We start from the raw sequence: 27,720 nt of genomic DNA, 5'->3' as shown, positions 1-27,720 counted from the left end.
GGTGACCACAAAACCTGTTCTCTTGACCATGCCCAGTATATGCCAATAAATCTTTATCAATAAGCAGGCTGAGTGCTTATTGGCACAAGGTACTGTTCTGGATGAAGCACTAACAGAATTAGATGGAGATGGTCACCAGATTTAGGGGTTTATGCTCAAAGGGCCACTCCGGCAACGAACTCACAAATAGAGCATGTTCTGTTGAAGAGGCTCATTCAGCTCAGGCAGAGGTCATTAACTGCCTGGGACTGGAGAGGGGGCCAGGGAATGGATTTCAAATCTCTGAGGGTGATTGTGTCGTTTGAATAAGCATATTCTAAGATGACTATTGTTTTAATGTGTTTTTAATCAGATTGCTTCATTTATTTTGAAATGTTAAATAAAATTGGGTGGAGTGTAGGAGGAGATATTTATAGTGTTCAAAGGGAGTTAAAAGAAGGTTGAGAAACTGCATAAGGCTAGGGAGTAATTTACAAGGGGCTGGATTTTTGTGGGGGAAACATGGAACAGGCATAATCCTTTCCTTTCCTTCTTCCCTCAACCTCACTACTTTTTATATTTTCTAAACTTGATGGAAATTCCCTCTTTAATCTAGACTTTGGTGTTTGGAAAGACAAGATTCGGGAAAGAGAAGACAAGTTAGAGGGAAAGTGAGGAAGCTCTTGAATAACAGAAAGTTGCTTAGAACATATGGGAGGAGAAGCCATCAGAAGGCAAACGGAGTGTTTGCTGGCAGAACCCAGACTTACGATCAGGTGTTAGAAAGTGTTCCTGGGAGTCTGGAGAGCCCACATACGTTCCAACAGGTTCTAGAACTGTTTCAAAGAAAGGAGAAAGAGCTTGATGGTTAGAGGTGTGGCAACTCTGGTCATGGCTTGGAGATTTGGAATGGTGAGGGTGGACAATGAATAATGAAAGTAGACAGGCTTATTGGGGGCTCTACCAACTGCACCAACGGCAATATAAATTTTACCTGCATTTATTTATTTATTTATTTTTCCAATCCTCACCCAAGGACATTTTTTTTTTCTATTTATCTTCAGGTAGAGTGGGAGGAAGGGAGGGAGAGAGAGAAACATTGACGTGAGAGGGACACTTTGATTGGTTGCCTCTCCCATGACCCCGACCAGGGCCGGGGGGCAAACTGCAACCAAGGTACGTGCCCTTGACCGGAATCGAACCCGAGAATCATTGGTCTGAGGGCCAGTGCTCTAACCACAGAGCAAAACTGGCCAGGGCTTTACCTACTTTTATTTATTATTATTATTTTTTAATCCTTACCCAAGGACATTTTTGCATTTATCTTCAGATAGAGTGGGAGGGAGAGAAGGGGGGAGAGAGAGAGAGAGAAACATTGATGTGAGAGAGACATATCGATAGGCTGCCACCCACATGACCCCAACCGAGGTGGGGACAAACTGCAACGGAGGTACGTGCCCTTAGCGGGAACCGAACCCGGGACTCTCTGGTCCGCAGGCCGATGCTCTAACCTCTGAGCCAAACTGGCCAGGGCTACCTGCTTTTAATCATTATAAGAGTCCCATGGAATATGCACCCCTTGTTTGTCCCATCTGCCTGAGATCATACTGCTGGCAAGTGGCCACCCTGGGATTTGGGCCCTTCTGGCCCCCGAGTCCAAGCTGGAGTAGGTATGCCTGAGGTGCATAAAGGCTTAATTAAATGCTGGTGTTTGTGCAGTGGAAACACACACACAGCACAATCAGTTAATTACTTATCTCAGTCTGGGTGTTCAGTACTTTCTCCTCTACTGTTGCTGGGCTCCCTCCTGGAGAGAAAACCTTTGCACCCTTAAGGACAGTCTGCTTGCTTCCGGTTGGCCGGCCCGGCGAGGAAGAGCGCTAAGTCCTGGAAAGCTCCTCAGCCAGGGTGCGCAAGTCGGTTCCATTTTCTCAGAGTGACAGTTCCTTTAATTCCAGCAATAAACTGCCTTCCAGGGAGAAAGGACTCTTTGAAGGTCTGTGTCAATTACCCGGTAATTATGAAATTCATATGACTAATCCAGTGGCTCAACCCATGATTATCTGACATAATCCAAGACTATAAAGTGTAACAGTCTCTTTGCCTCCCACTGAAGAGAAGCCAGTTTGTGTCTGGGCTATATACTGAAGATGACTGACTTCTCTCCTTCCTTAGATCTCCTCTCTCTATGAAAGGGAGTAGACATTGACCAACTGGTTTCTGAATGAAACTCAGTGGCCTGGAAGCTATATGGTCTCTTTCTGTCATTCGAAGTACCACATAGACCTTTGACCTTGAGACTACCTTGTAGCAATTTGCATATCCTTGCCTGTACTTCATATTTATGATTAGACCACAGGCCTTCATGACAAGCCTGGAACTCCCCAAAGGGTTCTTTATTTATTTTTAGACATTTAATATTTTCTCTCTCTCTCTTTTTTTTTTTTTTTTTATCCTCACCCGAGGACATTTTTCCATTTTTTGTTCAGGTAGAGTGGGAGGGAGAGAGAGGAAGAGAAAGAGAGAGAAACATTGATGTGAAGGGACACATCGAGTGGCTGCCACCCGCACGACCAACCAGGGCCGGGGACAAACTGCAACCGAGGTACGTGCCCTTAGCGGGAACCGAACCCGGGTCTCTCTGGACCGCAGGCTGACGCTCTAACCGCTGAGCCAAACCGGCCAGGGCTAATATTTTCTCTCTCTTAAGAATTCTCTGTGAATGGTAACTAAAACCCAATTGAACAAGCACCAGTAAACATATCAGTTTTGCCCTGGCAGGTTTGGCTCAGCGGTTAGAACATCTGCCCACGGACCGATGAGTCGCAGGTTCGATTCTGGTCAAGGGCACGTACCTCGGTTGTGGTTTGTCCTCAGCCCTGGTCAGGTCGTGTGACACGGAGGCAACCAATTGATGTGTTCCTTTCACGTAGATGTTTCTCTTTCTCTCTCCCTCCCGCCCACTCTATCTGAAGATAAATAGAAAAATATCCCCGGGGGGGGGGGGGGATAAAAAACAACAACATACCAGTTTTTTTAAATCAGGAAGCAAAAAATGATTGCCCAAACCCTGAGGTCACTGACATTCTTTTTTTGGAGATTTTTCAGTTTCTGAAACCTTTTGCCACCTCTCACTCCCTTTCAGAGAAAAATGTCTGTGTATCTCGGGTCATGTTTGGGGTCCTGTGGTCATGCTTCCCTGGTCAAAGCTGTTTGGACCGAGTATTGGCACCTGACTTCAAAGCTCCTCTGTAGACCAAACGGCAGCCAAGGAGCTGTTCTGATACAAGAGTGTGGCAGGAAAGGAGTGTCTGGCTGACTCAGTTGACCCACTGGAGGTACTGAGGTAATCAGGCAGAAAAAAGAGGAAGTAGAGGTAGTCATGATACAGGTTGGAGTCTAGAGCCTCAAGCAAAAAACACCTGCAACTGAGAGGCCAGCAAGATAAGCCAACAACTGAGGACGACAGAAAACAAGCGACTTACGCACTCGACAGTTCTTCCTATTTGTTTTTTTTTTCCTTTTTAAAATTTTTTTCTTTATTGATTTTTATTTATTTATTTATTTATTTTGCATTTATCTTTAGATTGAGTGGGAGGGAGAGAGGGAGGAAGAGAGAGAGAGAGAGAAAGAGAAACATCGATGTGAGAGAGACATATTGACTGGTCGCCACCCACATGACCCCATCTGGGATTGGGGACAAACTGCAACCGAGGTACATGCCCTTAGTGGGAACTGAACCTGGGACTCTCTGGTCCACGGGCTGATGCTCTAACTGCTGAGCCAAACCGGCCAGGGCTCTTTATTGATTTTTAGAGAGAGAGGAAGGGAGAGGGAGAGATAGATAGAAACTTTGATGAGAGAGAACATCGATTGGCCGCCGCCTCCTGCATGCCCCACACTGGGGATTTGGCCCACAACCTGGGTATGTGTCCTGACCAGGAATCGAACCAGCGACCTATTGGTGCATGGGTCGACGCTCAACCACTGAGCCACACCAGCCAGGCTGCATATTAGTTTAGATAAGCAGGCACCTGTGTTGCATCCCAAGTGCTAGTCAGTTTTCTTGATGTCCTATTTCCTCATTTGCTTCTCCTGGTAACCCTACAGGAAGCCCCACTGACTGAGAAAGCATGACCAGAACTCTGCTTCTTGCTACCTGTGGTAGACTGAATAAGCGCTCTCCCTCCCCACATATCATATTCTAATACTCAGAACCTGTGAATGTTACTTTATAGGGCAAAACGGATTTTGAAGATGTGATTAAAAAGATTTTGAGCCCTGGCCAGTGTGGCTCAGTCGGTTAGAGCATCATCCATACACCCAAAGGTCATGGGTTTGATTCTCGGTCAGGGCACATACCCAGGTTTCGGGTTTGATCCTCTGTTGGGGTGTGTAGGGGAGACCACTGGTAGATATTTCTCTCTTACATGGATTTCTCTCTCTCTCTCTCTCTCTCTCTAAAATCAATTTTAAAAAATAAAGATTTTGCGATAGAAAGACTATCCTGGATTATCCAAATGGAGCCAGTATAATCCCAGGGGTCCTCAGAAGAAGGAAGCAGGAGGGTCGGAGTCAGTCGCCAGAGTTGTGAGCACGGAGAAAGGAAGTTGAAGTGGCGTGAGGCAGGAGCCAGGCGGTGCGAGTGCGGATGGCCCGGAACCCTGGGAAAGGCGAGGGAACGGATTCCGCCCTGGAGCCTCCAGAAGGAACCGGTCCTGCGGAGACTTGGCTAATTTTCGTGAAACTCATTTCAGACTTCTGACCTCCAGGACTGTAAGATAGAACATAGTGCTCTGGCCTGGCCGGTTTGGCTCAGTGGGAGAGCGTCGGCCGGCGGACCAATGAGTCGTGGGTTCGATTCCGGCCAAGGGCAGGTACCTCGGTTGCAGTTTGTCCCCGGCCCTTGTCGGGGTCATGTGGGGAGGCAACCAGTCAATGTGTTCCTTTCACGTAGATGTTTCTCTTTCTCTCTCCCTCCTGCCTACTCTATCTGAAGATAAATAGAAAAATATCCTTGGTGAGGATTTAAAAAAAAAAAAGAAGAAGAAGAAGATAGTGCTCTTGCCCAGCAGGTGTGGCTCAGTGGTTAAGCGTCAGTCTGCACACCAAGAGGTCCCCGTTCAATTCCCGGTCAGGGCACATGCCCGGGTTTCTGGCTCGATCCCCAGCAGCAGGCAGCTGAATCGATGGTTCTCTCTCACATCAATGTTTCTATCTCTTTCTCCTTCTCCCTTTCTCTCTCTCTCTCTCTCTAAAAAAAAAAAAAAAAAAAAAAATTGCTCTTTTCTTGAGAAGACAGAAAACAAGTATCTTAAGCACTTGACAATCCTGTCTATTAGTTTAGTGTTGTGGGAAGTTCCCTGATCATCTGTGAAGAGATCATTTTATTTTGCCAGAAGGATACGGGGCTGGGGTGGGGGGTGGTGGGAAATTATGTATTAAACTAAAATGACAAGAAAGTTATCAATGGGGCCACAGTCACTCAGGGAACATGCCATAAGAGCAGTATTTGTAGGGAGAAATAATTTGACATTACGATTTAAAAAAACACATGCACCAAGACAGATGAGAGCCCCGGTAAAACTGAAACCACACTTCACCCAGGCCTGTACCCATCACGCCATCATTTTTCATTAATTGAAAATCTGTCTGGAGATAGATCTGATGCTCTTCTTAATTGCTTCTTTCAAGGCAGTCTCATCATTGTAATTGAGCACGCTCTTGGGTACCATCCTCGAAGTGAGTACGTTAATGACCATATACAACATACTGAGCCAAGTACTCAGGCACATTAACTGCCTTTCCGGCACACCTTTCAACTCTCCCATTGTAATTTATAGAGAACATGCTGCTGGGTAGGCTCACCTGTCATCCCCCATAAAGACCTGTCATAAAGACCCCAGTGAGAATCTTTTCTGTAAAGCTTCAAGTTATTTCATCACTTCATTCTGCTATTTCCTCACAAAAGGCTTTCTACTGCCAAAGAAAATTAAGCCTTAAAAAAAAAAAGTTTCTCCCTGGCCGGTTTGGCTCAGCGGTTAGAGCGTCGGCCTGCGGTCCAGAGAGACCCGGGTTCGGTTCCCGCTAAGGGCATGTACCTCGGTTGCAGTTTGTCCCCGGCCCTGGTTGGTCGCGCGGGTGGCAACCACTCGATGTGTCCCTTCACATTGATGTTTCTCTCTCTCTCTCTCTCTTCCTCTCTCTCTCTCCCGCTCTGTCTGAACAAAAAATGCAAAAAAAAATGTCCTCGGGTGAGGATAAAAAAAAAAAAAAAGTTTCCCTTCATGTGGTATCTTTTTAGGATAAATGCATTTTGAAAGCAAGGACTGGGTTTATATACGTGCTAATCTTGATCCTTTAGTAGCCTAAGTATACTTAATAAAGAAACCTTTAGACGTAGTAATTAGGAGCATTCTGACAATTACTGTATTGATCGTTTTGATAATTACTGTGTTCTTAGTTGCAGATCTAAGAATCCACTGTAGCTACTTTGAACAGAAACAGTATTAGAGCAGGGTATTCGGTAGCTTAGAGGTTTTCCAGTGGTGCCAGGGAAATGGGCTAGGCTACCACACAGCCTGAACAATCTCAGGAGAAATGCCCAACCACATACTGGACTGTTCTCATGGAAACCCTGCTGCTGCTGCTCACCACGCAAACACCTAAGATGCTAGAAGCTGGACACTGGACCTTCCATCAAAGCTTCCCCACTACCATGCTCGCAAAAAGATGGGCCCACCCACATGCAGCTGCCACTTTATTTGAGTCACTCTCACCTTTCTGGGGCACATGTGCATCTGCTTGGCAGAACCGGGGTCATATGCAGAACCCTAGCTACAAAAGAATCCAGGCGCTGTGGGTCTCAGGAAGGGTTGGAGTGGATGTTGTGTGAGCCAATCCAAGGACTTTGTCACAGTGACCATGTCTACGTCAGGTAACTTGTGTGGCAGAATGATGGCAATCATGAAGGTAATAATGAGAATAATAGCTAGCACTTTTAGAGGGCTTTCTATGTGTCCAGCACTGTGCTAAAAACCTTATGTGCATGATCTTCTTTAACCCATAAAGCAGACTTAAGAGGTAGGTACTATGTGTATTCTTGCATTATAAGTGAAGACATGGAAGCACAGAGAGTTAATGAACTTGCCCCATGTCTCATGGTAAGTGCAGGCAGGATTCAAATTCAGGTCTATCTAAAATCAAAGTCTGTACTTTCAATTAGAGTGTTGATGATACTTTATTATTATTATTATTTTAATAACAATTCCTGTCTTTTCAATTTTTTTCTTTTAATCCTCACATGAGGATATTTTTCTATTTTCTATTAATTTTAAGACAGAGTGGGGAGAGATAGAGATAGAGAAACATTAATGTGTGGATTGGTTGCCTCCCGCATGATCCTGACCCAGGCTGGGGATTGAACCAAAACCGAGGTACGTGTCCTTGACCAGAATCAAACCCGCGGCTCTTCGTTTCGGGGGCCAAACCGGTCAGGGTGAGATCTTTCTTTCTTACAGCTGCATAGTACTCCATTGTGTATATGTACCACAGCTTCTTTATTCATTTGTCTACTGATGGACACTTGGGTTGTTTCCAGATCTTAGCTATTGTATATAGTGTTGCTATGAACATAGGGGTACATATATTCTTTCTGATTGGTGTTTCAGGCTTCTTAGAGTATATTCCTAGAAGTGGGATCATTGAGTCAAATGGCAGTTCAATTTTTAATTTTTTGAGGTAACACCATATTGTTTTCCATAGTGGCCGCACCAGTCTGCATTCCCACCAGCAGTGTACTAGAGTCCCCTTTTCTCCACACCCTCGCCAACACTTGTTTGATGATTTGTTGATGGCGGCCATTCTGACAGGTGTGAGGTGATACCTCATTGTTGTTTTAATTTGCATCTCTCTGATTGTTCCTCAAGTTTCTGAAAGGCTTTTGCAAACATTGGGACTCAGATACTTGTGTAACTGGTAACATATTAGATATTCTGAATGTGAAATGCTAAGGAAGAAGTACATCTGACCTGTGCTGGATTCTGTTATCTTGGTGTCAGATCTAAGGTGACCAGACAATGATAGGAGATGTACCAAATGGAAAAACTCAGCTGAAAGAATTTACCTTGGAAGAGGATGGAAAAAGCATTACATGTCTATATCTGGTACACTCTAGACAGTTTGCTTTATCTGAAGTTGGAAGGACCTTTAAAAAGACTAATTCTGCCCTGGCCAGTTTGGCTCAGCGGTTAGAGCGTCGGCCTGCGGTCCGGAGAGACCCGGGTTCGGTTCCCGCTAAGGGCACGTACTTCGGTTGCAGTTTGTCCCCGGCCCTGGTTGGTCGTGCGGGTGGCAGCCACTCGATGTGTCCCTTCACGTCGATGTTTCTCTCTCTCTCTCTCTCCCCCGCTCTATCTGAACAAAAAATGGAAAAATGTCCTCGGGCGAGGATAAAAAATAAAAATAAAAAAAATAAAAAGACTAATTCTAGGAAACACTTAAATAATTTTTCTCTTTTATTTACAATTATTGAAAACATTTTATTGACTTTATTGGGGTGACATTAGTTAATAAAAATTTACAGGTTTCAGGGGTAGACTTCTATAATACATCATCTGTATATTATATTGTGAGTCAAGTCTCCTTCCATCAACATTTATCACTGTTTACCTTTTTTTCTCTTTCTTAGTTTCTAAAGCCAGAGCCAGCCCAGCAAGATGGGGCGTGTCCTGCTGCACAAGACCCAGCTCCTCCGTGAGCCTCGGGCTGAGGAGCAAGTGCGAGGAAGCGAGGAACATTCCAGGTGCAGATCATTGCCCCGCCTTCCGAGCCCTGCGGCCTCTTACTGTGACTGCAAAGGCTGGATTCACTGCGGCTTTCTTAATGGAAAGCGGACACATTAAAGATTTACAACAAAGTTTTTAAAAGTTACAAATCCAAACACAGCATAATGTATAAAATACATTGACTTATAGGATGGGGAACAGTTTCAAAAGAACTGATGCCCTGGCCAGGTAGCTCAGTTGGTTGGAGCATCATCCTGGGCACCAGGGGATTGTGGGTTTGATTCCAGGTCAGGGCACACGCCTGGGTTTTGGGTTTGGTCCTGGTCGGGGCATGTACGGGAGGCAATCGACTAATGTTTCTCTCTCTCTCTCTCTCACTCTCTCCTCCCCTTCCTCTCTCTCTAAAAATCAATTAAAAACGTATCCTTGGCTGAGGATTAAAAAAAAAGAGCATATGGTTAAGTGTCTCCCTTCCACCTCTTGTTTCAAGTTAAAAACAACAACAAAGAAAAAACTAAGATTCAAACCTACTCCACTGTAGCCATGCTTTACTCTCATTCTAAACTTGTGGCGTCCTGTTGAATTGAGGCCTAGAGGGAACAGGGCCCAGCACATCCCTGGACCTCCTGGTATCTGCTATAGACACAGTTCCTGTCCTGAGCTGGCTTCCTTAAAGCTATTTTCTCTTTTGCACACAGAGCGGTATTTTCCAAAATGAAGTATGGAAATGCTCGTGTGTGTGTGTGTGTACATGTCCATAAATTGACTTTAAATGGTATGTGCACAAATATATTTATTATTATCATACTTGTTAGTTTACGTGTGTACAGTAAGAAAAATACATAATCTCAAATGTGCCATTGCTTATAACAAGGCTAAGAGTTAAAAAAAGAGAGAGGAATCACTGCAAGAAACTATGTTCACCAAGTACTTTTTATTTTTTATTTTATTTTATTTTTTTATCCTCACCCGAGGACATTTTTCCATTTTTTGTTCAGGTAGAGTGGGAGGGAGAGAGAGGAACAGAGAGAGAGAGAGAGAAACATCGATGTGAAAGGGACACATCGAGTGGCTGCCACCCGCACAACCGACCCGGGCCGGGGACAAACTGCAACCGAGGTACATGCCCTTAGCGGGAACTGAACCCGGGTCTCTCCGGACCGCAGGCCGACGCTCTAACTGCTGAACCAAACCGGCCAGGGCTCACCAAGTAGTTTTTAAATAAATAAACCAAGTGGTGCTCTAGGGAGCAGAAACAGAAATTATTCAGGTGGTCCCCGAGTGACGGACGTGTGGGAGAAGGTCACAGGGAACAGCCGTCCTACCCTGCTATCCTCCAGCAGAGGCCGTCTTGCACCTGCCACTTCCCCAGGTGAACTTCAGACTGTAAAGTAAGAGGAGCGACTAGGGGGAGTGCTGGAAAATAGGGGTGTTTTTATTCCAAGAGCCCAGGGTCCCCCAGGGTGTCTCAGGCACTGGCTGAGGACGAAGGGAGAGGCCAGCTGTCCAGGCTCCTGTCCCCTGAAGCCTCAGCCAAAGCAGCTTTCATTGGTTTACATCAAGCTTCTAACAGGAGTTGCTTTGAAAACAGATTAAAAAAAAAAAAAAAATCCTCACTAGAGGATACGTTTACTGATTTTAGATAGAAAGGAAGAGAGAGAGAGCGAGGGGAAGAGAAACATCGATGTGAGAGAGAAACATGAGGGGTTGCCTCCTGTACGTGTCCTGAGGGGGGATCAAGCCAAATCTGTTGGACTACAGGACAACACTCCAACCGACGAGCCACCCAGCCAGGGTTCTTTGAAAACAGGTTTTAGTCATTTTTTTAGGTCTGAAAATGTTCCTCTCAGCCCCAAAGGATAATAATATTTTTATATTTTGCTTTTATAAACCCTAACTAACCAAAAAGCTAACGATATTTAACTAAGCTCACCACGAGTGAGGTTTGTTTCAGGAATCTGGGCCAAATAACAACACGTGTTGATCATGTTTTGACGACTTGCAATGACATTCCTCGTGTTCTGAAACTCCCTGGCTGCTCAGGCTCAGTCCCCGGCACGTCTGACCACGTAGTTCGCGTGCCGGGCACTGTGCCAAACATCCCAGCGAACCTCAAGGAAACCGAAACGACGATAAACCACCACCACGAGGTACGTTTTAGAAGAAATTCCATTTTATAGATGAGAACACTGAGTCACCCCGTTTGCTCGTGGTCAGGATACAAACCCAGGCAGTCTAACTCCAAACCCTCAACTGGATTGCTGTGTTTCTCCTGGGAGGGGACAGTGCCCTCGGCTGAGGGCCCGGCATCCTGGGGCTGGAGACCTCTGGCAGCCCTGCGCCGCAGGCAGCCCCACTCCCACCGCTCTCCATACAGCTGCTCTGCATGTTTCCAGTCGCGGTGCCTTCGTGACTCAGTTTCCAAAGGCGCTACCCATCCGTCTAGCTGTTTGCTAGTCATGCTGCAGGCATGCTGCTTTCAGCCAAACCGTGGGTGACATCTGTCTCGTGGTACCGTCTTTGCTCCGAGGGTCGTGTGTGTGGGCTCATTGACTACTTGCCATGAAATTACTCATGTTCTGAAACTCTCTGGGTGCTCAGGCTAGGTCTCTGGCTCATATTCTGGGGACCTACTTGCTGATCCAATCCCTGCTCCTGCTGTCACTTTGTTCCCTTTTTCCCTGACCTGGAACTCACCAGAACGCACTTTTCTTCTCTCTCTTCACCCCACTCTCCCTCTGCTGCGTCTGGGGTGAGGGTGGGGGAGCGGAGAACCCCCTTTGAGGTTTCCACTAGTAACCGTGGAGGGGACATACCAAACACCACTCTAGGTGTTTTACAATCAACAAACTCACTGATTCCTTGTAGCAGCCTTATGAAGTAAGTACTATCATTGTCCCTGTTTTACAGACGAGGAAACTGAGGCACGGGGTGTTGGGACAATTGCCAAAAGGCCCCTTGACTAATAAGTGACAGATCTTATATTCAGAACCAGAATTGTCCAGCTCCAGAGTCCAGCCCCTTCACTGCCATGGGCTGACGCTTCCCAATAGAAGGGGGTTAACAAAATGTAGCAATCAAGAGGCCGGAGGCTGAAAGCTGTCAATTCTTTATGGTGCTGCAAGACTTTCAAAGGCCTCTTAGAGCATTGCCTCCTGGTTCGTGCTGCTTTTGCATACTCCCCGGTAGGGGTCTTGTGTAGACCATGGTTAGAGAGGATACCCATACTGGGCCCCTGCCCATTTCCTCCCAGATCTTTTGATCATTTTGGACATTTCTCCAGTTTCAAGCGTGCTTTTGTTTACAATGGCCTGCACCTGTGACTCTTCTCTGGGGACCTGCCCGGGGCTCCTGGAGCCACCCTTCCCCCTAGGGCCAAGCTCTGGAAGTGCCCTTAGTGAATGCCCGCTGGTGGGTAGTGTGATTGCCCGCCTTCCGTTGACATGGACTCAGGTGTGACTTGCACTGCAGGGTCCCCTGCAGCACAGGGCTGAGTGGCAGCCTCACTGTTTCTGTCCTCTCCCACTGCCCCTGCTCCTGTACTGATCTCTCCCCGGAGCCCTTCCTTGATAAGTCACCCGCGCACAATTCCTCACCTTTGGTTCTGGGGGACCAAACCTAGAAAACAAGTTAAAAAAAAAAAAAAAAAGAAACACACCTTGAAGTTTAAAAGGAATAGTTAGCCACATTTTCAATGTAATCTTACGGAGTAGGGACTGTTCCTTCTTAGCACCCTGAGGATTTAATGCTCAACTTGGCATTTTATTTGTCATCCATCTTTTTAAGTATTAATGGGCCCTGACTGGTTTGGCTAGTGGTTAGAGCTTTGGCCCGTGGACCAAAGGGTTGCAGGTTCGATCCCTGGCCCTGGTCCCCAGGGTCATTCAGGGAACAATCAATGTCTCTCTCACATCGATGTTTCTCTTCTTCTCTCCCTTCCATTCTAGATGTCTCTCTCTCTCTCTCCCTCCTTCCCATCCACTCTCTAAAAATCAATGGAAAATATCCTCTGGTGGAGGATTAACAAAAAAAGAGTTAATGGTACCCAGTCTTTATGTTGCTCTTTCATTTCTTTGCAAGGTTTTTGCAGTTCTTCCTCTCTCTACGGGCTAATTGGTAAGGATCGCCTTAAATAAGGATCAAGAATTTGTGTTAAACCAATACCTCCATTGCCTTTCAGGAAGTAGCATCTCATTTTATTCTTTGTCCCTGAACACATGCACTTACGCACACACATACACACACTGCATGTTCACACACAGATAATGTAAATGTATGCAGGCACATGTATGCACACATACTTACACGCACACATGCACCATAGTTAGGACAGTCTCCTGCCTGCCTGCCTAAGCAGTTCTCTGAGACATTTCTTGACACTTTTTAGTTTCCTGACACTTATATAGCTTCCCAGCAGAGTAGGAAGTACTCTGATGGCTGTCGACAGAGTGTCAAGTCTGATTCTGAACCAAATGACATCATCTTGAATATGATGAGAAAAATAGAAGGCAAGCTGCAAAATTTTTGGAGGCTGTTTTTTAAAAAAATTTTTTCTTTATTGATTTTTAGAGAGAGAGGAAGAGAGAGGGAGAGAGAGATAGAAACATAGAGGAGAAAGAACATTGATTGACTGCCTAGTGCATGCCCCTCACTGGGGATCAGGGCCACAACCTGGGCATGTGCCCTGACTGGGAATCGAACTGGTGACCTCTTGGTGCATGGGTCGATGCTCAACCACTGAGCCACACCGGCCGGGCTCTTTGGGCAGCTTTTAAACACAACTGGCCTGTTTAATCATCCTAAAAGTTTTTCTAAAATCTAAGAGGACATACAATATCACCTTTAATTAAATGTTTAGTATGGCATATATAATTAATGTTAGATCACACTTATGATACAGTAGATTCTGAACAGAGCAATACAAGATCAGGGTAAAGTAGGTTTACAGTCGTTTGTATGGAAAATAGTACAATAATTAATAAATACTAGTACAAGGATAAACTGTTTCGAGCACTTGCAGCTGTAAACCTCCTTTTGCCCCACCCTGTATTTATTATCATGTTGTCTATACATTTTTAAATGCTTTGGAGCCCCTGGGTGTACATTTATGTTATGGAGCATAATTGTACATTTTAAAAGATACAGAAGTTTTTAGTTGCTATATCTGTTTTTCTGACACATTGTTGATCATGTCAAAAATTTTGGTTTCATGGTTTTCAGTTAAGAATATCATTTCCAATTATTATATTATTTAAATGAGACAATATATCTTACCTTATGACATTTTGGCACAACATTTTAAGGTTAGGGTGTTTTGGTCTAAACCTTGGTTCCAACTCTGTACTGTGAAACTGTCCCTCTCCTCACCTACAAAATAGAAATAATCATAATTAACTCACAGGGTTGTTGCCATGTTGCCTGTAAACTACTCAGCACATGAGTGGGAGGATGATACTGAGGGTGATGAGAATCTCTCACTTCCTATGTCACCTTCCCCTTTTTTTTTTTAAATTCTCACCCGAGGATATTTTTTCTATTTATCTCCAGATAGAGTGGGAGGGAGGGAGAGAGGAGAGAAAGAGAAACATCAACATGAAAGAGACACATTGACTGGTCCCGACCAGGGCCAGGGACAAACCCAAACCGCAACCGAGGTACGTGCCCTTGAGCAGAATTGAACCTGCGACTCACTGTTCCACGGGCTGACGCTCTCTAACTGCTGAGCCAAACCAGACAGGGCTCCCCTTTCTTTTCTAACTCTTCTCTGCATATGACTCACACCTTTTATCCTCTCGCTCTGAGTATTTATTTCATTACTCACTTTTTCAGTACTTTGATCATCACTCACACTCTATCACGATGGTGTATTTGATAACAACTGATTTAATAAGTTGAGGATACAAAGTTTCATGCCCTATTAACTTAGACGGTCTACGTTAGTGAGACAGGCAAGTAAAATAAACACTGAGACTGATCTCCCCAAGAAATTCACCTCAGTTCAATTCTTGAATACTTCCTGGGTGCCTAGTCCTGTGCTGGAGAAACCTATGTCCTGAATTTAGGAAGCTACCACTACTTAAAAATAGCCCAATTTTTAGTTCTGTTATATAGTTACTATACATATGAGAACTTTGCTTAGAAGTACAGGAGGACCATGAATTTGTTCTTACCACGTTGGGACTCTACTGCATAGGAGTGAAGGTATGCTGTGCTGGGACCAAAAACGAGCCATTTCCAGAAGTCACGACCAGCATTTGGCAAAGAACATTATTGATGCTTTGAGCTGAGGGTTTTGTTCACCAATGCCGTGTTAGGGTAACTTGTAACACCGGTTCTTGATCTTCTTTTTGCTGGTGGATACTTATAGCACTTCCTAGAGTCTTTGATAAGCTGATGATATGTAGTGTAATTCCCTAAAAGGGGGGTGCAGTCGTGTTTGCCAAACTTGTTTGATCACAGCAGCCTTTCCTGAGGAGCATGTCTTGAATGAGAATTCCATGGAACACACCCCAGGAAATGCTAACCTGCACTTCCCCTGGACCTGCACGCTGCCAGGGATCTGCTTTACCTATTTTGTTAGGTGGACACATGCACTTTCCACAAGGGTGACTTCGTACTGCCAAGATGCTTTTTAAAAACCTAGACGTTGCCCTGGCCAGTTTGGCTCAGCAGTATGAGCATCAGCCTGGGGCCCGGAGAGACCTGGGTTCGGTTCCCGCTAAGGGCACGTACCTCGGTTGCAGTTTGTCCCCGGCCCTGGTTGGGTCGTGCGGGTGGCAACCACTCAATGTGTCCCTTTCACGTCAATGTTTCTCTCTCTTTCTCTCCCTCCCACTCTATCTGAACAAAAAATGGAAAAATGTCCTCCGTGAGGATAAAAAAACAAAACAAAACCTAAACGTTCTCATCACAAGAAAAAAAAATTTTTTTTTTTGGTAACTATTTCAGAGATGGATGTTAACTAAACTTATTGTCAACCTTTCACAATATATGTATGTCAAGTCATTATGCAATAAACATTAAGTTTATACTGAGCTGTGTAATTTTATCTTGATAAAACGTGGGGGGGCATTAACGTTGTTCTGTTGGCAGAAGTCCAAAGAACCCCTGCCAGATGAATTAAGCATTAAAAAGAGAAAATTCCATGTGCTGAGTCTTCTAGAAGGAGGTGACTCTTCTTGGGAGGCGCTATTTCTCTCCTTCCCCATGAGGACCAATCAATACAAGGAGTGCCTTCTCGTTTACAAGGCACTGTGCTAAGCACCTGACATAAGTTATCTTTTTTTTTTATCCTTACTCGAGGACATTTTTCCATTTTTTTGTTCAGGTAGAATGAGAGGGAGAGAGAGAGAGAAAGAGAGAAACATCGACGTGAAAGGGACACATCGAGTGGCTGCCACCCACACAACCCAACCAGGGCCGAGGACAAACTGCAACCGAGGTACATGCCTTTAGCAGGAACCGAACCTGGGTCTCTCTGGACCACAGGCCGACACTCTAACCGCTGAACCAAACCGGCCAGGGCGACATAAGTTATGGTAATTACTTCTTACAGCGCTGCTACATGGTAGATGTCATTATTACCATTTTGTGGTTTTAAAAAATCAGAGGGTTAGAGAAAGTTATCAGTAACTTATTTCAGGTGACCAGCAATTATCTGGCAAGTCTGGATTCAGTGCAAATCTCTTGCACCAAAGTCCATGGCCTTAAACAATACAAGGAATGCGGGAAAAGCACAAGTAGTTATAAGAGGACATCTGGATATTTCTCTTCCCTTGTGTGGCTCCAGCTGCCTGGACTTAAAGCAGGCCACATCCCCCAGGTGTGTGGCCCAAAGTGGCCATGTTCTTTTCTCATACCTCAGGCAGGTCACTCGATGATGACAGCTGTAGTTTCAAGCGCTGCTAAGATTTTTACAAGCATTATCTTGCTTGAAACTCAAAGTTCAAAGCTGTGAGGCAGGTACTATAATGACCCCATTATACACATGAGCAGAGGCTCAGAGAAGCTCCTATGCTTATTCATAGCCACACAGCTAGCAGGTCTGGCCTTCAAACCCAGGTCTGATCTGAGTTCAAGCCACCTACTCAACCCACTCTCCTATACTGCTTCCCAAAGTACTGTATAAGACAAAATAAACAGTCTGGATCTTAAATATGTCCTTTAAAAACCTACTATGTCTCTAAATGAAAACTGGATGAGAATAGAAATATTAGCTCTTTTTTCCCCCAGCTCTTTCCAAATTGTGAACATTTGATTGGGGAGGAGGGGCTACTGGGGAGCACCTAAATATTATACCTATTTAGTGGGAATTCCACTCTCTTGAAAGATCTTGATGGCATGGCCCCTGCCTTCGGAAGCTGAAAGAGGCCAGACACCCCCCGTCCTGCCTCTTGGCTCAGCCAGCAGGATGCTCCGCTGGCAGTGTGACCACGGAGGGACAGAGGGCGCAGACACGGCCACCCTCAGAGGGCTCTCACGGCAGTGGCTGTGGAGTGGACTGGCTAGTGGCTGTGGCCATGAGTCATGTTCCTGTGTCACATCTTTGGCTGGGTTTCCTGCTGACTCACCTCCACTGGTTCCAGCCTGTTTCCTGGGGCCAGTCACCCAACCTCCCGACCTGTCCTGTGACCCACCGCTATCCTTCCAGTACACTCCTCTGTGTTTGGGTAACCTGCCGGGGGCTCCCAACGTGTGCACCCAAGAACCTGCCATGCACAGAATTACTCATATATTTGGAATACCATAGTTGAAGCCAAAGATAAGCCTTTGTGTTAGACTTCTACAGATGATAGAAAATGTATTCTTTCCTGAGTTCCAAGGCTAGGGACACAGGTGTGACTTTGTACTAGGGTAACAATCATATTTTATACATCAGGGCCATGAACAGTGAATTTCAATTTCTCAGCCAGGCCTCCAGAGCTTTGACCAGAATGGCCCTATGCATGCTCTATTTTCATTTTTTTACTTTATTGATTTTTTAGAGAGAGAGGAAGGGAGAGGGAGAAAGAGATATAAACATGGAGGAGAGAAAACATCAATTGGCCGCCTCCTGCACGCCGCCAACTGGGAACTGGGCATGTGTCCAGACCGGGTATCAAAGTGACGACCTTTTGGTGCATAGGTTGATGCTCAACCACTGAGCCACACTGGCCAGCGTATGCTCTATTTTCTACTGCCTTTCTAGACTTGGCCTAAACTCCAGCCCACCTAGTCTCCCGGCTGCTCTGTAGCCATTGTGTGTTGTTGTTTTTTATCCTCACCCGAGGACATTTTTGCATTTATCTTCAGATAGAGTGAGAGGGAGAGAGGAAGAGAGAGAAACATCGACGTGAAAGGGACACGTCGACTGGCTGCCACCCACACAACCCCAACCGGGGCCGGGGAAAAACTGCAACCGAGGTACGTGCCCTCAGCAGGAACCAAACTCAGGCCTCTCTGGTCCGGGGGCCGACGCTCTAACTGCTGAGCCAAACCGACCAGGGCCCATGGTTTTCATTTTCCAACTACAATATGCACCAGCCCTCCAGAGGTCAGCTTCTTCTAACACAGGGATAAATGGAAAGTTTGGTTCTCTGTATCTTGAGTTGTCCACTTGGGAGCACTTCTTATGATCTTAGAGTTTGTTTTCTGCAGCTTCCCGCTCTGCTGAGCACCATGGCTCGCTCCATGGCCATATGCTAACTCCAACTCCAGGCCTGGCTTAGTCCTCTTGACAGGAGAAGAGTCCAGTCCTCTCCTCCCAGGCCTCACTGAGGCATGAGGGGGCGGGCAGGTCCCCTTCCCCTTCGCCACAACCACTCCAGACTACGCAGATGGAAACAACTCGCTTAACTGGCATGTTGGAACAATTGCAAAGAGAACTAAAATGTAGTAGAGGAAAGGTCAAAGCTCATGGGGAATTTGATTCTCCCAGGGTCACTAGGGAAGGTAGCACAGGGTTAGGCCTTCATGGGGTGGGGGTGGAGGGTTCTCCTGAGGTCTGACCCTGAGTGTCCCACTCTCTCAAGCATCTTCTACTACAAGACTCGGGGAAACCACTTCAGTTCCCTGGAAACCGGTCCCTTTCTCCCTCCAGACAATTAATTCCTCAGTCAGACTGGGGAGCTCAGCAGGACTCCCAGCCTTGCTGAGGCAACCGCATCCCGAAGGCCTGGCAGAGCTGGGAGGAGCTGGGGTGGGGGTGGGGGGCTCTGGCTCCGGGGGCCTGTGGCTGGGGATGGGTGTGGGTCATCTGTGTCCCATTATCTTTTGCTATTCCTTGCAATGGGAACTGCAGCAGACATGACTGTGTCAGTAACTCTGGAACATGTTAGATCAGATGCAATAATAGCTCCCAATGTAGTCATTAATTAAAGAAGAAACGTCAGTAATAGGTGCTTCCCCTTCCCCTTGAATCCCCAAGGTTCCATTATAATGCTCAGTAGAGTTCAGTCTTTTTCTCATTTTGCCTATCAAAACAATTATTTTTTATTTTAAAAAATAACAGTTTTGTTGAGATATAATTCATGAATGACACACTTTGTCCATTTAACGTGTACAATTCAATGGTTTTTAGTATATTCAGAACTGTGCAACAATCACTACGATCAATTTTAGAACACTTCGTCACCTCAAAATGAAACCCCATACCTATTAGCACTCCTCATTTCCCCACTAATCTACTTTATTTCTCTATGGATTTGCCTTTTATAGACATTTCGTATAAATGGAATCACACCGTGTGTGGTATTTTGTGACTGGCTTCTTTCACTTGGTGTAATGTTTTCAAGGATCATCTCCATATTAGAGTATGTGTCAATACTTCATGCCTTTTTATAACTAAATTCCATTGTATGAATATGGCACATTTTATTTATCCATCTGTCAATTTATGGATCTTTGGGTTGTTTCCACTTTTTGGCTACTATGAATAATGCTGCTATAAATATGCATGTACACATCCGTGCACATGTTTTTTCATTTCTCTTGGGCATATCCTGGGAGTGGAATTGCTGGATCATATGATAGCTCTATGTTTAATCATTTAAAGAGTGGCCAAAATGTTTTCTCACGTCGCTGCACAATTATACCTTCCCACCAGCAGTGTACAAAGGTTTCAATTTCTCCACATCCTTGCCAGTGTTTTTATCTGTCTTTTGTATTACAGCCATCCTAATAGGTATGAAGTGATACCTCATGCGGTTTTGATTTGCATTTCTCAGATGGCTCCAAAGGTGGTAAGCATCTTTTCTAGTGTTTATTGGCCATTTGTGTATCTTTGGAGAAATATCTATACAGTTTCTTTGCCCATTTTTTAAAAATTGGGTTTTTTTTTTTTTTTTTTTTTTGGTTGTTGTTGAGTTGTAAAAGTTTTTTATATGGTCTAGATACAAATCTCTTACCAGATACATGATTTGCAAATATTTTCTTCCCTTCTATGGGTTGTCTCTTCACTTTATTGATGATATCCTCTGAAACACAAACATTTAAAAATTGTTTGAAGTTCAGTTTTTCTGTTTTTGTTCTTAATTGTTTTTGCTATGGTGTCATATCTAAGAAATCATTGCCTAGTCCAAGGTCATGGAGATTTACTCTTTTGTTTTATTCTAGGAGTTCTAGAGGTTTTAGCTCTTACCTTTAGATCTTTGATCCATGTTTAGTTAATATTTGCATATGGTGTGAATTAGAGGTCCAACTTCACTCATTTGCACATGGATAACCCAGTTGTCCCAGCACCATTTGTTGAAAGGACTATTCTTTCCTATTCTTTCCCTGTCAAATTGTCTTGGCATTCTTGTCTACAATCAATTGACTATAAGTGTGAAGGTTTATTTTGGACTCTCAGTTCTATTCCATTGCTCTATACATTTATCTTTATGCCAATACCAGTAGTTACCTTTTTGTTGTTAACTGTCATCCGAGGATATTTTTCCATTGAGTTTTAGAAAGAGCGAAAGGGAGGGAGGGAAGGAGAGAGAAAGGCCCTGATGTGTAAGAGACACATCAATTGGTTGCTTCCTGCATGTGCCCGACCAGGCTGGGGATCAAACCTGCAACCCATGATCCTTTAATGTGCCAGCCGACACTCTAGCCACAGAGCCACACCGGCCAGAGCACTAGTAGCTACCTTTCAATCATGGTTGCTCTCTTCCTTCCCCCTGGAGGAGCTGCTGGTTGGCTGATCACTTGTTTACAAATGAGTTTTGGAAAAAGGATATGGCCAGAGAAAGAAAGGGAGGTAGCCAATTCTTTGCTACGTCTGTTCTTGTGCTGCTCTCACTTCTCCAAGAGTGGGCTCCCAGCACAGAGGTGTTGGCAGTGATGCCCTCATTCATTTATCCCCTTGTAGCACATTGTGCAGTTTACATGTATCTAATTAAGGGGATCTACAGACTATATTATCTAGAGTCAAATAAACTAAATTTTCTGAGCCTCCCTGTGAAGGCCAGAAGCTGTCAGTAGTACTCTAAATATTAAACACACACACACACACACACACACACACACACGATAAAGATGTTATCTGACAATGATTGAGAGAGTGACTAACTCCTTTCCTACAGAAGCATGTTATGCAGGGGCATTGTGCAAACAGATCTTTAAATATTTCATAATTATGTGGTTTGTTGCCCCCCAAAATAAATAAAAAAGTGTGCACCTACAAAACTCTGGTAGCTGCACACTTTTAAAACTTGGAAATCAACGTTTCTAACCCATTTGAGGTTAGAAGAAAATATTTCAGTGGCTTTTGAACCCATTTGTTAGTTTAGAAAAATGACTGATTCACCTCAGGAAACATGGATATGTACTCACTGCATTATTAAAGCAGCCGTACTCTTGCAGACTTAGTAACTAGGTTGAAAAATTAATTCCATTACATCGTAAGTGGCCAATGGCCAATGGCAGCTTCATCCATTTGTGTATATACACATATATTTCAGAGGGAAACTTTCAAGTATGGTTGCCATTAAAGTAGTAACAAAATAAACTGAACTTTAGAACCAGAACTTTGGAAAGATCAAGAAATCAAGATGCTGGGAAACAATGAAACAAGTCCAATCACAATGCTCTTAGTAAATATTATTATTATTTTATATTATAAAATATTCTAAACAATACAAATAATATTTTGTTTAATAATCTATTAAATATCATTAATAATATTATTTTTAGACATTTTGGTGAGAACAAAAGCAACATATTATTAAATAAAGTACAGAATATTTTAGACTATGTGTAGAATGTTTAAGCAAATAGACCTGTACTGGGCATAGGACTTATAGATTTTAATGATAGGACTATGACTTCAAAACAGTTTGGGTGCCACTGGCCCAAACTATTATGTTATAAAGCAAAATGACATGATAAATTACCAAGAAGGAGCTAGAGTGAATGCCATTTCTCAAACTCTTCTGGCCATGAAACATTTGGAGAGAGGAGTATTCCAGGAAACCTTTGGACAATGCTGTATGATGGTTAAGAACGTCAACCTGCTATCAGACAGAGCTGGATTTAGCTGCCAGCCTCATCACAGACTAGCTGGGTATGACTGAATCTTTTAAAACTTCTGTTTCCTTACCTGTAAAATAGAGCTACTAACATCTATGTCAAATGCTCTTATGAACTTTAAAATTGATATTGTATATAAGTGCATAGCATAGTGCCTGACATCTTGTAAGCACTTCTTGAAAGGAAGCTTCTAGTATTCTGTCACCTCTGATAGATATTCAGAGACCTGTCTTATCTTTCTTTCTTTTTTAAAATATTTTTTCTTTATTGATTTTAGAGAGAGAGGAAAGGAGAGGGAGAGATAGATAGAAACATCGATGAGAGAGAACATCGACTGACCACCTCCTGCATGCCCTCCATTGGGGATTGGGCCCACAACCTGGGCATGTGCCCTGACCGGGAATCGAACCAGCGACCTCTTGGTGCATGGGTCAACACTCAACCAGTGAGCCACACCGGCCAGGCACCTGTCATATCTACACTTCTCCAGGGCAAGGATTGAAATTTTACTACAAGTCCTATCTAACACTTAGCTGCAATAGATATTCATGAATGAATAACAAAATGAATGATAGAAGTAGAATTCTCTGAAGTTAAAGAATGGGAGATTACTCTCTCCATTCCTCTCTCTCCCTCCCACTCTATCTGTACAAAAAATGGAAAAATATCCTCGGGTGAGGATAAAAAAAAAGAAAAAAAAGAATGGGAGATTAGGCCCTGGCTGGGTAACTCAGTTGGTTAGAGCATTGCTCTGATACGCCAAGGTCGTGGGTTCAATTCAGCTCAGGGAACATATAAGAATCAACCAATGAGCCCTGGCCAGTCTGCCTCAGTGGTTAGAGCGTCGGCCTTCGGACCAAAGGGTTGCAGGTTTGATTCCCAGTTAAGAGCACGTACCTGGGTTACAGGTTTGATTCCTGGCCCCCAGTTGGAGTGTGTGCTGGAGGCAACTAATTGATGTGTTTCTCTCACATCAATATTTCTCTCTCTCTCTCCCACCTCCCTCCCTTCCACTCTATAAAAATAAATGGAAAAAATATCCTCAGGTGAGGATTAACAACAACAACAAAAGAATCAACCAATGAATGCATAAATAAGTGAAACAACAAATCAATCTCTTTCAAAAAATCAATAAAAAACAAAAGAGTGAGAGATTAAGTATATGGAAGGAAACACATTGATTTCTCAGCTATTTGTAACTCACCTTTTAGTGACTAGACCAGAACACTCACACAGGATGAGTCCTCATAGCAGCTTTTGTTACCTAGGCAGTTGATAACAATTAGCCAGGATTAATTGTTTCCAGCTGCTCCTCTTTGATTAATTGTTCAAAACAAAATTATTATGGCTCTCTTGTGGTTTGGTATTACTAGGAGCTAGAATTCTAGCACACCTGAGATGAAGGTTAGATGACTGTTTTGTTTTTATTTTTTTTTAAGTTTTTTTTTCCTTTATTGATTTTAGAGAGAGAGGAAGGGAGAGGGGGAGAGAGATAGAAACATCGATGAGAGAGAACACCGATTGGCTGCCTCCTGCATGCCCCCAACTGGGGTTTGGGCCCACAACCTGGGCATGTGCCCTGACCGGGAATCAAACTGGCAACCTCTTGGTGCATGGGTCGACGCTCAACCACTGAGCCACACTGGCCAGATGACTGTGAGTGTTTTAAAGGTCAGGGAAGCAAGGACTGGAGTGGCCAGGGAAGGCTCAGCCCTGGGGGGATAAACTAGGCTTCCTCCCACCCCAGCTTTGAGATACACTTAATAAAAGTGTAATATATTTCAAGTGTACAACATGGTGGTTTGATATGTATATACACACAGTGAAATGATTACCACAATCAAGTTAATTAACAAATCTATCACCTCAGTTACTTTTATTTGGTGAGAATGCTTAAGATCTACTCTCAGCAAATTTCAAGTGTATAATACATTATTATTAACCACAGTCATCATGCTGTACATTAGATCCTCAGAACCCATTCGCTGTATAACTGAAAGTTTGTGTCCTTTGACCAGCATCATCCCACTTCCCCTCCCCACAGCCCCTGGCAGCTGCCATTCTACTCTGTGTTTCTATGAGTTCAGCATTTTTTTTTTTTTTTTTTTAGATTTCACATATAAGTGATACATACTGTATCACTGGCTAAGGTGGTCTTTAAAGGACTAACGGAAGACAAATTATTTCAGGCCCAGGTGAAAAGAGTGAAGGTATGATATTTCTATCTCTCATTTTTCTGTGCCCCTCCCACCATGTTCCTCTTACAGTGTCTTGTTATAATAGTCCTAATGATACTATTACTCCTCCTGATGACCTACTTATTTAACAATAACTAACATAAACAAGTCCTAGGCCTCTCATGCCCAGTTTGGGGGTGGTATTATATTCAGAGAAAGAACATAGCAACCCAAAATGAAGGTAATTCCTATGTATGTTATTCAATTTACAACCCACAGAAACACTTTGGAGAGTCACCTCCCCTTCCATTCCTCCAGGTCTCCATTCAGCTGGTGCTCACACCCCTCTCTCTTTCCTACTCCCCACTGGTATTGGCTGGGGTTGCACTCCCCACTGGTACCGGCTAGGGTTGCACTCCCCACTGGTACCAGCTAGGATCTATTCAAACCAAGACCAATCACTCTTCCTTCCAGGGTGAAAGCAGACAACTTGCCATGAACTGGCTGGTTCACTTCTTGAGGGATAATGGTGTTATATCAGGACTGCTTTTTGGTCTCTGTTGCTGTCAGGTTGGGCACTTGGTGGCATCAGTAGCTAGACCGGCTGTGGTGAGTGGGAGCCAGTGCTGTTGGGCCCTTCCATAGTTTCCATCCCTGTGACAGTGGCTGTTCTGTACACTCGCCCCAATCTCGGATGTTCTCCCAGGGGATTCCGATTTCTAAAAATTCAGAATCTTAGCTAGATTGGCAGGGGACAGTCTCAGAAGCTTCCACTTGGCCTTCCCTGCTCTGACAGCTCTCACCCCACAGGCCAAGGAACTAATGTGGGGCTTCTGCCAACTACCAAGTACGTCTCTATTCATTACATTCAGAGAGGACCAGAGGATTCATTATTATATATACTTGCTGGGAACCCAGTCTTCTTTAGTCATCAGGTTCTGGATCTGAAAACTGGCTAAGATCCAGAAACCAAGCAAGGGACTGTGACTTTTTTTTTTTTTTGGTTAATCCTCACCATTGATTTTTAGAGAGAGCAGAAGGGAGGGAGAGAGGGGGAGAGACAGAGAAAAACATCGACATGAGAGAGACATTGATCAGCTGCCTCCGGCACGCATGCTGACTGGGTGGTGGATTGAACCTGCAACCCAGGTACGTCCCCTTCACTAGAAATTGAACCCTTGACTCTTCGATGTGCCGGCCAATGCTCTAACCACTGACAAACACTGGCCTGGACAGGACTGTGACTTTTTATTGGGACAGGTAGGTTCCTTCAGCCTCTTCCTTAACCGTTCTTGAGTTTTAAAAGGTGTACACATTGTCCCTTGGTTGGCTGCCCATCTCAGTTACCTCTAGGTACACAGTGTTCTGTGAACTTGGTGGGTCATGTCCCCTTGGTTGCCACTGCCACTAAAACTTGCTCCTGTTGGTGAAGCACTGGTCCCTACTTCTTCAAGATTCTATCAGGTCTCTGGCTGTCAGGGAGCCTAGTTCTGTAGCAGTATCTTCTACCACCAGCCCTTGCCTGCAGAGGAGAGCTTCCGAGAGATGGTAATGTCCCTCTCGTTAACACATTCCTTGTTCCTTGTGATATATGGCAGGAGGTAGTCAGCTGGTGGGAGGTATGTAGTGAATCCATTCTAGCATGCCCCTTGCTCTGAGCCCTCTTCCATTGTCTGGTCTTACTCTTTAGTCTAGGGTGGGCCATTGCTTTCTCCAGGCTTCCTAGAGCCATCCTAGCAGCCTGTTAGCATTGTATCCTGGGGGCCTTGCCAGGATGTCAATATCGTAGTGCAGTGACACGCTCATACCAATGCACTGCTTTGTCTAGCATCATGCTTTCTTCCTCCACCCTTCCTCCCCAATTCAGCACCCTGGCGCCCAATCCCATACATATGCTCCCAGCTTCTGCAGGTATCTTTATATTAGCTAGGTCCTTTATTTCCTTCCGGATATAGTGCCTCTCTTCCTTTGGCAGGTCCAGCTTCTTCTCAGTGGGTTATATTTTTCCTTGACCTTAGTTATTGTTCTGGTCGACAGGAGGAAAGCTGCAGGTGGATGCTAAGGAGGGTATGAGTTGCCTTGCAAGGTAGATACTTCATTTTTTTTTTTTTTTATCCTCACCCAAAGACATTTTTGCATTTGTCTTCAGATAGAGAAGGAGGGAAAGAGGGAGGAAGAGAGAGAAACATAGATGTGAGAGAGAGACATCGACTGGTTGCCACCCACACAACCCCAACCGGGGCCGGGGACAAACTGCAACTGAGGTACGTGCCCTTAGTGGGAACCGAACCCAGGACTCTCTGGTCCACAGGCCAACGCTCTAACCACTGAGAAAACTGGCCAGGGCAGCAGAGACTTCATTTTTAAGAAAGATGCATGTGGCACTTGAACAAATCCAGAGTGTTCTGGATGATGCGGGGTGTTAAGATTTTTTTTTTTATCCTCACCTGAGGACATTTTTCCGTTTTTGTTCAGATAGAGTGGGAGGGAGAGAGAGGAAGAAAGAGAGAGAGAAAGAAATATCAATGTGAAAGGGACACATTGAGTGGCTGCCTCCCACAAGACCTCAACCAGGGCCGGGGACCAATCGCAACTGAGGTACGTGCCCTTGACCAGAATCCAATCTGCAACTCATTGGTCCACAGGCTGATGCTTTAACCACTGAGCCAAACCGGCCAGGGCTGGAGTGTTAAAGATGTTTTTTTTAATCCTCACCCGAGGACATTTTTCCACTTTTTGTTCAGATAGAGTGGGAGGGAGGGAGGGAGAGAGAGAGAGAGAGAGAGAGAGAGAGAGAGAGAGAGAGAGAGAGATCTATGTGAAAGGGACACATCGAGTGGTTGCTACCCGCACGACCCAACCGGGGCTGGGGAAAAACTGCAACTGAGGTACGCGCAGTTAGTGGGAACCGAACCCAGGTCTCTCTGGACCACAGGCTGACGCTCTAACCACTGAGTCAAACAGGCTGACGCTCTAACCACTGAGTCAAACAGGCCAGGAGTGTTAAAGATTTTTAAGTGTAAAAAAAAAAAAGCAAGCCCGGGCCGGTTTGGCTCAGCAGTTAGAGAGTTGGCCTGCGGTCTGGAGAGACCCGGGTTCGGTTCCCGCTAAGGGCACGTACCTTGGTTGCAGTTTGTCCCCGGCCCTGGTTGGGTCGTGTGGGTGGCGACCACTCGATGTGTCCCTTTCACATCGATGTTTCTCTCTCTCTCTCTCCCCCTCCCACTCTATCTGAACAAAATATCGAAAAATGTCCTCGGGTGAGGATAAAAAAAAAAATTTTTTTT

The sequence above is a fragment of the Molossus molossus genome, unplaced genomic scaffold (genome assembly GCF_014108415.1).
Source record: "Molossus molossus isolate mMolMol1 unplaced genomic scaffold, mMolMol1.p scaffold_m16_p_19, whole genome shotgun sequence".
Taxonomy (NCBI): domain Eukaryota; kingdom Metazoa; phylum Chordata; class Mammalia; order Chiroptera; family Molossidae; genus Molossus; species Molossus molossus.
The sequence above is the reverse complement of the archived record's forward strand: the minus strand, read 5'-3'. Positions refer to the sequence as shown.